Source organism: Sapajus apella, unplaced genomic scaffold (genome assembly GCF_009761245.1).
Source record: "Sapajus apella isolate SASKATOON/1434 unplaced genomic scaffold, GSC_monkey_1.0 scaffold99, whole genome shotgun sequence".
In the NCBI taxonomy this organism is placed as follows: domain Eukaryota; kingdom Metazoa; phylum Chordata; class Mammalia; order Primates; family Cebidae; genus Sapajus; species Sapajus apella.
In genome coordinates, this window is record NW_022437039.1 from 3467996 (window position 1) to 3480468 (window position 12473).

Here is a 12473-nt window from a genome sequence, read left to right on the forward strand (position 1 = left end):
ACAAACACAGGCAGTGGGCCTGTGGTCTGAATTCATAGTTTGTTGACCCCTATCCTAAAGTTTAGCACAGGGCCTGTAATGGTAGTAAATACACTCTTCATATTGTAGAAGTGTTGGCTACAATGACTTCTACGTTTCTCTTCAAAGCATCAGTATGTCCATATGTTCAGTTCTTTGTCTCCATTTTATTAATTAATTTATTTATTTTAGAGTACAGTATTTTTTATTCACTGATAAACTAAAAGCCAATTTCTTGGTATTTCTCATGTATACTTCATTTATTTTATTTATATAATAAGCAAAGCCCTGTAAAGGAAGCCTTTGCTTAGACCTCTGACTCTGATTCATGTTCATCTTGACTAATCTGGAAGTAACGAAGTTCCTGTGTCTCCTTGTCAGATGCAACCACTCAAAGCCAATCACAGAGATTGTTCTTAAGGTATTTCTTGGTAAGGTATTTTAAATACCTTTTAGAGAACTGTTTCTCAGAAACAACAGTGATTTTATTCTTGAAGCGTTCAACGCGAACAGCATTCCTGAGATTTCCAGTTTTGCCATTGACTTTAACCTTCTCCTGTAGAAACTGCCCAACATTTCCAGAATCAAAAATTCCAACTTCTACTGGATAAGTAAGGTCCAAATTAAACTTCCAGGTGGACTTGTTGGGTTTCTTGTCTTTCTGAGGCGCCATGTTGTGAGTTGGCCGGGTGAGCACAGAGTGTCCCTCCATTTTAAAGTTTAACTTCCTCGTCGTTTCAGTCAGCAACCTTCTCCACCAGTTCTAATCGGTAGTTCACATCTGTTCCCCCAGTCCCTTGCTCTGTCGTGACTCATCATGGTCACCGGCTCTAGTCACCTGCTCCAATCACTTGCTTTGATGTAGGCCACCCCTGGCTACCTGCTCTAACCTGCCCATAACCATCCTTCCTGCCAAACTACCCACCCTACCTCTCCAGCTTGTACCCCTGCTCCCTTTAAAATAGCCAATCAGAATTAGTCTAGACTGTGTGGTCTAACCCTAGCCAATAGGAGATCAACACAGCAGTAGGGGCAACCTCCATCAGGTGTCAGTACCCCTTTCCCTCCTTGTCCAGGTGTGCTTGCCATTGTTCCATCTGAGAGCCGCACCCTTCTATAGAAGTAAATTACCTTGCTGAGGAAATTTATATTTGAGTGCTACTTCTTTTGTGGCACCAAAAATTTACATATAACAGAAGAAAAGAAAGAAGGTGGATGAGTTGTGTTTTTGTGCTTGCTTTCTGCTGCAGAGTGGGTAAAAAAGCAGTGTGGAGGACTAGTAAGATGGAAAGATTTGGTATCAGTAGGTCTTCATCCTGCTCCTAATGCCTGTTGTGACCTAGAGCCAGTTGTCACAGCCCTTTGAGCCTCAGCTGTCCTATCTGTGTGATGGGACACAGATAGGACACATAGCTTTCTTAAGGGCGGTGAAAATGCTTTCACGGCTGGGCGTGGTGGCTCACGCCTGTAATCCCAGCACTTTGGGAGCCTGAGGCAGGCAGATCACCTGAGATTAGGAGTTTGAGACCAGCCCGGCCAACGTGGTGAAACCCCATCTCTACTAAAAATACCAAAAATCAGCCAGGTGTGGTGGCAGGCACCTGTAATCCCAGATACTCAGGAGGCTGAGGCAGGAGAATCACTTGAACCCAGGAAATAGAGGTTGCAGTGAGCCGAGATCATACTACTGCACTGTAGCTTGGGTGACAGAGTGAGACTCTGTCTCAAGAAAAAGAAAATGCTCTTGCTCTTAAGCCCACTGAAAAGTGTTAAGTTATTGCCCAAAGCAGGAGCAGCAGCACAATAGACCACGAAAGCTGTAAATCCTGACAAACCAGTATTTATGCTGCAGCCCGCCCAGGGCTCAGCTGCAGAGGCAGCGATACCCTAACAGTGAGCAGGAGGATTTGACATCTGGTACCCAAGAAGTTTGTTAAGGTTGCCCAGTCACTTGCTGACACGTGTTAGCAAATTCTCATGCTTTCCCCAAAAGGAGGGTATACTATGGGCTTCGCTCCCACAAAATTTTGGTAAATCTTCCAAGACGATCTGCCTTTCTTCTTGTTAAAGGAAGCATTTGATGGCAGCCTGGATGAAATAGCTATCCAATCTGAGTGACATGATGGCTGTTGTTAAACTAAAGCTGAACCTCTTAAACTTGGCATCAGTTGACTCTCCTCTTTGTCAGAAAACCTGTGCAGGATGCCATGTGGTCTGAGGGACACAAGAGCGTGACTGTGCCTTTTCTGTCCGTAGGGAGTCTGTGCAGACAGACAGTTCTTTTCCATCTTGCTTTCTTCCTTGGGTCAGGACAAGACCAATTCACTCAACACACCAAGCTTCTTCTAGACAAACAGCACAGGGCCAGGTGTGGTAGCTTATGTCTGTAATACCAGCACTTTGGGAGGCCAAGGTAGGCGAATCATGAGGTCAGGTGTTTGAGACCAGCCTGACCAACATGATGAAACCCTGTCTCTAATAAAGATACAAAAATTAGCCGGGCATGGTGGTGAGTGCCTATAATTCCAGCTCTTCAGGAGGCTGAGGCAGGAGAATCACTTGAACTCGGGAGGCAGAGGTTGCAGTGCGCCAAGATCACGCCACTGCACCCCAGGCTGGGTGGCAGAGCAAGACTCCATCTAGCAAAAAAAAAAAAAAAAGTAAAAACAGCACAGCAAACAAGAAGAGTTCAGTGGTTACAATCAAATTTTAAACCAACTGTCAAAGTACAAGCCACTAGTAAGCAGAAGATGGGATCTGTTTTTTGTTTTTTTAAAGCATATTGAATCCTCTATGATATGAGAATTTTAGGGGGAAAAAACAGATTCTTTTTCTCTGCACTACATTTACTGCTGCTGTCTCTCTCTTTCTACTCTGAAATGTTTCTGTTTGATCGCCATTCATCTCTCTTGATTGGTTTTGCATTTTTTTTTCTTCTAAGATGTTGCTAAATTTGCTTGTAAAGTTTTGTTTATTCATCGGCGCTCCGTTGAAAGGTGCTGGATCATTAATCTAACTATTCAAGGTTAACCATGCTTTATGCTGAAATTGCCTTTTTATGGAACAGATTTCAAGGTTTTGCAGGAGTTGAGTGCTACCTCATTTTTGACATTTCAGCAATGAATCCTGTTTGAAATGTGATTTGAATCTAATCATCATCTTATTTGTGGAGGAAGATAAAAATAATATACAAATATTGCAGTAAAATTGCATTTTTCCCTGCCCCCCGTTATGTATTTCAGTTCAGCTAGATTCTGCTAGGGTGGCACCCGGCAATGGCATCCCTGCTTTAATTCTGTCTTTCATTTTTTTTTTCCCTCCCAGAAGGCTTAAACATATTTCCTTTCTACCTAACATAAGTTGTACAGGGCTTCTCAAGAGCGTGCATTGAAGAAATGGAGCTTACACAATTACTTCTACACCTTATTATGGAATCTCAGGGTAAACAGGGCTGACGAGGTCATCTCATTCATCTCCTTAAGCAATTACAGAACTATTTCTTTGAAGGAACAAATGAAGACTCTCTTCTTGTGTGAACAAGTTTATAAGTGCCTCCATCTGAGAGTGTGTGGATGTGGCGTTTTAATGAAAGACCAAGCTGTAAGCTTTGCTGTTTTCTCCAGTCCAATATAGCCCATGGTTCCCATATCACTTCATGGAGCTCTTGCTCAGCCCATGACCTGGGAGGTTTCTTTTCTAACCAAAGTGTACCTTTCCCTTAGAAGTAGTCTGCAGGGGCTGGCACCAGGCAGCCTCTCTCAGTAAACTCACACCCAGAGACTGCTCCATTGCTGTGTAAATAAATGATAGCTGTGTCCAAGTGGGTCTCGCTCACCCGATTTCATCTGCACCCCCTTCCTGTTTGCTATCTACAAATTCTCTCTCCCTTTATTAAAGCTTGCTCTTCTAAAGCTTTTCAAAGTCTTATTCACTCTAAAATATTTACAGATTAACCATGTTCCGCCTCAGCATGGTGTCACCGTGGGAAGATGCTATCAGTGTGGACAAGAAAAGCTGTTAAAGCTGGTGGAGCCAAGATTTTTCATATTTAAATAATGGAGATGGGAATGGGCAGTATGCACAGTTAGGGACATGTGGTCTAGGCTCAAACCCTGCCTTTGCCATGTGCCTGTTGTGCCCGTGATATTCTTTAACCTCTTTTGCCTCAGTTTTCCTCATCTTTATTTTTATTTTATTTTTTCAGATAGAGCCTTGCTCTGTCACCCAGGCTGGAGTGCAGTGTTGCCATCTCGGCTCCCTGCTACCTCCGCCTCCCAGGTTCAAGGGATTCTTCTGCCTCAGCCTCCTGAATAGCCGGGATTATAGACATGCACCACCACACTTGGCTAATTTTCATATTTTTAGTAGAGACAGGATTTCACCATGTTAGCCAGGCTGGTCTCAAACTCCTGACCTCAAGTGACCCACCTGCCTTGGCCTCCCAAAATGCTGGAATTATAGGAAGCTTTTCCTATCTTTAAAATGGACACAGTAACAGATCAACTTTCTAACACTATTGGGAGAACAGAGCAAGGTAATGCACAGAAAGTGATTAGCACACTGACTCATGTATCACATCTACACATCAAAGTCAGCAAAAAGCTAAGCAAATTACTCCCTTGCTGTAAATTATCAGATTCTAGTTCCAGGTGGCTGAAATACTAGTCTGCAGGAAGAGTATGCCAATGAGGTCTTTGTATGGGACAGCCTCCCACGTGAGTGTGGGAATTCCATTTAAGAACACATTTCTAAGCTTTGCACTGCTGTCCCGTTCTCATGGTGATAGGTGGTCACACTTACTGCAGCTCCATTTGGGCAGGACATTTTGGCTAGGAACACCAATACCCATAAAGGTCATGTTTGCATTCTTGTGTGAGCCTTTAACCACTGAGAGTATTTTCTTTGATGACTTACATACCCTTCTTGCTGTGTATTGGCATGAGTGAGTCTGAGTCCTCCTCCATTTGTTCATCCAACAATTACTGAATAGCTAATTAACCCCAGTGCTGGAGATACAGCAAACATAATTCCCGCACTCACTTTTGGAGCTTATATTTGATAGAAGAAACAACAACAACCAATAAATGGACAGATTAATAAAGCCATCACTGGTGTTAAGATGCTGTGAAAGAAAGCAAGGCATCCCAAAGAGAGAAACCAAGTCCTTTTAGTATCTCCAGTTGCTAAAATAGCACCTGAAACATAGTAGGAGCTCAGTGATTACTCACTGAATAAATGTTTGGAGTAATTGGAATCGTTTAGATGAGGGAATCCACAAAGATTCTCTTGGGAGCTGGTATCTGAACAGAAATCTAAAGGACTATTTGTGAGATGATTGAGGGGTCCAATAGGAGTGGGAGGAAGGGAACTGTGGGTGGTGAGAAAGGCAGAGCGCTGGAATGATAGTGGATTGTTTGAGGAACTGCAGAATAAAGAGTTTCTGTGTTGAAAAGCAAAGAGAAAGGTGTTGGAATAGTCATTGATTGCCCCCAGATGAGGCTCAGGGAGTACCCAGGACCATGATGGGGGACATTGGTTCTGGAGAGGAGCTTGGACTTTAACTGAAGTGGAAGAGGAAATGACCAAAGGGTTGGTAAAGTCCAGGTCCATTGGTGACCACTCAGTGAACCTGAAATCCATGCTATTAGGCTTGGTGACCCAGAAGGATGAAGAGCTGGCCTTGAGAATAAGTTCTTGTAAGTTCAACCACTGGCTTTCAGTTACAGTTTCATCACATCACTCACCTCCTGTGAGCATCCACAGCCTTCATTTTCAATGGAGAAAAAAGTTAAGATGCATTTCTTCCCATTGCTATTTTGGAATCCACTCAGAGCACTCAGCACCTTCTCTTGTTCTCACTGGAATCTTGCTGTCCCATGCAACTTGACTTCTGTTTACACTCCTCGGATTGGTATGTGCAAGTCTTGCTTTTGAGAGAAGAGCTACCCTAGATGTAAAAGGACTTGATTAGGGGGAAAAAGAAAACTTTTGAAGAGAGAGGTGTAAAAAAAATAAAGCCATTAGCATCAACTTAAATTCAAGATATTTGGGATGATAAATCTGCTTATGGGCTCATAAAGTGGGCACCAGCTCAAGGTTATGTGAAACAAAGAAAATATCTAGCATTGCTCAGCTGTTTTAGGCTGCCTAATTATATTTTAACCTCATGCACTTGGGATTCCGTTTTCCTTTACGTTTGCTTTGAGGGTGTATAGCGGGCACCTGTCAGTTCTGCAGCCCAGAATCCATGCCCCTACTTCTCTAAGAATGCCGTTTTCCCCCTGGTGATGGTTCCTCCTCATTCCCAGTTCTGTGACTTCCAGGAGTGCTTCCTCTGTCTCAGTCTACAGGGAGCGAGGGGGTGACTTCCACCTGGCTCTTTGAAGCACTGTGTACCCCAGTCGTTATGATTGTTGAGAGGTGAGCATGTGCACCTATCAGCCCCTGTGATGAGTCTGTGGGATTTTTTAAATGTGCTTGAACTTGGGGGTCTGAAGCTGTTCACAGCCACTTTGGCACCATGTGGAGTCTAGGAATGAAACTCACACTCACAGAAAGTGTGAAGGAGAGCAGAACTGAGAGAGAGATGGAGACCAAGACCCAGTGGCGTCATTTAATGGTGATTTAAAACATTTGTTTTTATTTTGACTTATTATTTATTACTTTTGATGAATTTGTCTTTTAGTTGACAAATTGTACGTATTTGTCATGTTGTATGTATATATATATATATATATATACACATATATATTTGTCATGTTGTATACACACACACACACGCACACACACGCACACACACACACAATGGAATACTACTCAGCCTTAAAAAGAAGGAAATCTGGCTGGGCGTGATAGCTCTCACTGGTAATCTCAGCATTTTGGGAGGCCGAGGTGAAGGAACTGCTTGAACCCAGGAGTTTAATGCTATAGCATTATAGCTGCACTGTTGCCTGGGTGACAGAGTGAGACTCTGTCTCAAAAAGAAAAAGAAAAACAAACAAAAAAAGGAAATTCTGACATTTGTGGCATTATGGATGAACCTGGAGGACATTGGGTTAAATAAAATAAGCCAGGCATAGACATACAAATACATCATCTCAGTTATATGTAGTATCTAAAAAAAGTTTAATTCATAGAAGCAGAGAAAAGAAGACTAGAGTGGCGGTCCCCAGGGGCTGTCAGGTGGAGAGGGAGCGTTCTGGAGATGTTGGATGACTTGGAAGGGACACTTGGAAGGTCCCTGGATCCAGCTAAGCCTTACCCCTTTTATCCCTCCAACTACTGAGCTGCCTAAACCAGTCAATTCCCCTTTTTTAACCTCTTCAGCCAGCTTGGCTTTGCACTTTTGCCAGTTGCAACCAGAAAAATTTGAACTGTGGCAGGGGGTTCTCATCAGTACATTCAGTTCATGAGGAGGACTCAGGAGATGCATGCCGCAGTGATTCAGAGGGAGAATGGCTTCCTCCTTTCTAGAGCCCATTTTTCTGTTCTGTGGACACTGGTGGGTAAAGGAGACAATAATGAAACCACATGCACAGATACATACAGGACTCTGCAGGGACGGTGCACGCATTGTCAAGACGTCCTGCCCATCCCTGGGTTACTCACATATCCTTCATTTCTTTGTGTTTCTTTCAAGACTCTTCAGTCGTGAAACGACTTCTTTTATTTTTCTTGATAGTGCTTAAGAAAATGTGGTCATTAAGTTCATCATGATGAAGGCAGGCGCCTGGTTTTTAAAGTATTAGATTTCTTCACGTGCATCCTCTCTGCGGTTTGATTCTCAGAACTCTAAAATGAAGGTTCACTTAGTCTAATTGCTCTTCTAAGAACCCGTGATGTTTGATCTTGGATGCCTGTACCGAAGCTATGGTATGAGGGTGGCGTCGGCACAAACATCTGAAATTGAATGACAAGGGTAAACACGAGATAGGTTTCTCTGGGCGCTGATCAGCAATGACCCTCTGCTCAAAAATTCAGCTCAGGTTATAGCCACCAAACAAATCTTGGGCCAGAGACACTCAGGGACTCGAAGACATGAGGCTGTGCCCAGGAGAAATCTAGCTATGGACTTGTAACGCTCAGTGTAAAAATGGATGCTGTCTTGCCAGGGTTTGGGATCACAGGATTGTACCTCTTTGAGCTACTTATGTGTACTGCCATCTGAGTCACCGTCTCAGGATGTCTGGCAGAAATGCGGCAGGGCTCGTGAAATGTCCGGGAGCGGATGACTTGTACGCAGTAAGGAAGTCGAGGCAAAGTGTGTTTGCGCTAAGTTGCTTTTGTTCTGCAGCTCCATCTTCTCACGGCTGTGAAATGACGGATGCCTGAGAGAAGCCCCAGCTGAAAGCCGTGTCTGCACTGTTGTTCTCTAAGTGGATGCTAATCCATTAATTAGAAGGTTTGCAGTTATCCTTGGCACTTTATGTGTGCATACATTAGTGTTTCTATTTATGCACGTGCAACGGATGTATTTACATATCCATAAACCCAAGTCTTTCCACCTACCTCTTAGAGGTGCCATTCTAATTATTTTCTGATTTAGAGGTGGAAAGACAAAATCTGCCCCTCCCAACCCCCAAACCCTGAACTTGAGGGGAGCTGTGGTGATAATACTGAACTGAAAGGCTGTGCAGGTATCTAGTGTTTTACTTTGTGCCAATTGTTTGTTGATGCAAATATTAATTTTTGTAAAAAAAAATCTGTTGAATGACCTTAGTGTGCTTGGCACTGTGTTCTTTTCTGAGAATAAAACAGTGAAGAGAAGGTGTCAGCCCTTTTGCAACTTATAATTTAGGGAGGAACTGAAAGAAAACAAGCATGGAGGAACCATATCTGATAGGTTAATTTAAATATGATTTAAATTATGTAAATTAAATAAAATAAACTATGAATTAAAATTAGTTGATGTGACAGTCTATGGCTAGGTGAGTCTCTCAGCTTAGATTATAAACGATGACTTTTAAAAAGAGACCACTCTTAAGCTAAAATCTGTATTATAAGTGGGGAGCACCTATAAATATCAGGGGGGAGTTTGGAGCAGGTGGATCAATTCGTGCAAAGGACCTGGGGTAGGAACAAGTCTGGAGTGGTTTGGGAGCCAAGAAAGAGGCAGTCCAGGGGTGTATTTTAGTGAGTGATAGGGAAGGCAGAGTGGGATGAAGCTGAGATGTGAGTGCAAAACTGTCTTGTGGGGCTGGGTTTCTCAACCTCCCCATTACTGACGTTGGAAGCTGGAAAATCCTCTCTGAGGGGGTTGCTGCCCTGTGTATGGTAAGATGTTTAGCAGCCTCACTGCCCTCTACTCACTAGACACTAGTCCCTTGCACTCCTCCAGTTGTGACAATAAAAACGTCTCCAGACATTTGCAAAATGTCCCCTCTAAATGTGACAAAATCTCCCTCTGTTGAAAAACAACTGAAATTGGCCTTGCCTGCAAGAAGTGTGAGTTTATTCTAGGATCCATGGGAAGCCACTGAAAGTTTTAAGTAGTGAAGTATCATGATTTGATTTACAGGTTAACAGATGATTCTATTTGCTGTAGGCAAATAGATTGCAGGAAGGCAATGTGGAAGGGAAAAAAAGTTTATGGTCCTAGAGAGGAGTTACAATTGCCTTGATGGAGGGCGAGAGTCATGGACACAAAGTCCTGTAGGCAGATATGATTTGGATAACGTTGGCAGAATTTATCTGTGGACCAGATGGGTGGGCAGGGAGAGAAGGAGAAGATTAAGTACAATTCTTAGGTTTTTAAATAACAAATACGATACCCCTCCCATCCTCGAAGAGCTGACGCTGAAGCGAGGGAAAACAAGCATATCTATTGCACTCATTACAATGTGCTCTAATAAATGCATGAACAAAATGTTTTGGCAGCACCGAGGAAAGAGTGAATAATTCTTTCAGAGAAAGTCAGGGAAGATTGCTCAGAGGCTGTAAAAGCTTTTGAAGAATAAGCAGGATTTTTCTAAGTGGAGAAGGAGCTCAGGTTCCTGGTCTATAATAAGAGGAAACCATAGGAGATAATCCCTCTTCAATAATTCAAACTGCTGTCAAGGAAAATTATGCCCAGAGTGACCCTGTCCTGTGGCCTGGGTGGGAAACTGGGTGAAGGTCCGAAGCTGTTATTTTTAAAAAGACTGTTTTTAAAATTTGTGACCCAACGTAGCCTTTTACTACTTAATTCGAAGTTTTTAAGGTGTTTTGCAAATGTTTTAAGTGGAGACACTGAGTCTTATTTTGTCTTCATTGAATTTCAAAGAAGCATCTGTAGTAAGAAGAAGATTTACAGTGCTTTATTAGATAATTGTTTGTTTCCTGGACGATACAGTACCTTAAATACATCACATCCTATAATTTACTAATAGTAATACAATTTTATGAAGAAATCAAGAGGTAACAAATTCCAGATTATGTATTTCTATCTCTGGAATGATAATTACTGTTTTCATTTGTAGGAGGGATTGTAAGGGAAATAAAATGTAAAGTTAAAGCTAAATGTTATTGTATTCTATGCTTGCTGTAAGGTCAAAATACACAATCCTGATGCAATATGGATTGTGCAATATGCTCTCCTCCCTGTATGGAGGAACCTTTTTCTGAGACTAATAGACCCTCCTAATGGGATGCAGACCATGCCTCGGAGTAGATGTTGTTCTATAAATATGTGGGGGCACTCCAGATTGGGACCTTGAGAACTGGATGGTATGCTAAATTCCCTCATTCCTTCATAGAAATTAAAAAGCATCCCTCAAATTGACAAGAAAATTGGATAATAAATTAATCATTTACAGTTTAGTAAATATATGCACAATTGAAGTTACACGTCATGGGGCATATTTTTATCAGATGCAACACCAGATGAAGGATAAACCATACGACCCACCCTTTTCTGCCATGAATGAACAATGGACTGAAGTCTTTCATAATTGCTTGTTTCAAGATGCTCACTAAATCAGACAAGGAACTCCTGTCTTCTGTCTTTAGGGGAGGTTGAGCAATAGATTGGGACACTGGAGTAAATGGGGCACTCTTCCATACTTACGCTTTCTTTTAAAATTTGTGTTTGGGAGGCTTTAGCTATGAGTATATTTTGCAGCCAAATGCAGTTTGCTTTTTGACTAATGGAGCTGATGTGAATTTTATTCTTCCATCTGTAGATGTAGAAATGTCACATTATTTCGTTTTTCTAAATCAAATTAAATGACTCTGAGCATCCAGTCATTAGGGTGTTAAGAAACTCAATCACAACTCTGAGTACAGGGAATGGGGATGAATGGTATTCCTCTCCCAGCATCCTTTGGGGATTTTGGGGGAACTGTTTGGGTAGACAAACAGTTGGCTAATGGTAGATAGACACTTGTGGAGCTTAGGGGTGCTTAGGAAAGGACTGCTGGTCTTTGAGATATTGTGGGCGTTAGGGTGTTAGGATGCTGCTTACTCAAACCTGCCCAGTCAATTTACAAAAAGATCACTTTGCAAATTCTGAGCCATGCATAGAACAAGAAATCTTTCTTTTTCTTTTCTTTCTTTCTTTTTTTTTTTTTTTTTTTTTGAGACAGAGTCTCACTGTGTCGCTCAGACTGGAGTGCAATGGCGTGACCTCAGCTCACTGCAACCTCCTCCTTCCAGGTTCTAGCAACTCCCCTGCCTCAGCCTCCTGAGTAGCTGGGGCTACAGGAGCATGCCACCACACCTGGCTAATTTTTTGTATTTTTTTAAGTAGAGACGTGGTTTCACCGTGTTAGCCAGGATGGTCTCTATCTCCTGATCTGGTGATCAGCCTGCCTCGGCCTCCCTAAGTGCTGGGATTACAGGCGTGAGACACGGTGCCCAGCCAAAAAAATCTTTCTTAATATTTGGATGCTCCATGCATTCAAATCTTGAAGAACCAGCAAATGCCCCACACCATTCTCAGTTCCTTTCAATCCTGGAATATCTCCTGTTTCTCAGAATTCACTGCTTCTCCTGACCTCCCTCCACTCATTTCCTTCCATGTTCTCTTACTTTCTCTTTCTTCTTCTTCTTCTTAACATCCCACATAATCTCTGCTTTCTATGTCTTCAGAAACACAACACTGTCCTCCGTCCAGAGTTTTTTTGTTTGAGGAAAGGAAAGGCTGTATTTCCCTTACCTCATCATGTTCTCTTAGAGGTCCAGATATTTTGTGGGTGACCAATGAATTCATCATTACAACTGGAACGCTGTTGAAAGTAAAAGTGGGATCATTGTAAGACCGGTGTCAGGAAACCAGCAAAACCAGCCCTGTCCCAAGCAAACTGGGGATGATGAGCTCCCTCCGGAAAGAAGGAAGAAAAAAAGTGGGAGAGGTAGCCTGTTCTGTTTCCAACAAGAATCTTGGAAGGCGGTTTCATTTTGGAAACTGTTTAGAAGGCTGTCCTAAATTGTTACTCCTTATTACCAGCGGCTTAGCATCCTGCAATGCAGACATCCGT

At 42.5% G+C, this 12473-nt stretch overlaps 1 protein-coding gene and 1 pseudogene across 1 annotated transcript in view; one reads left to right on the top strand and one right to left on the bottom strand.

The window, feature by feature from the left end:
* Positions 1 to 12473, top strand: part of RBFOX1 (RNA binding fox-1 homolog 1) — a 2532432-nt gene that overhangs the window by 1186203 nt on the left and 1333756 nt on the right.
* Positions 326 to 737, bottom strand: LOC116536203 (annotated as a pseudogene).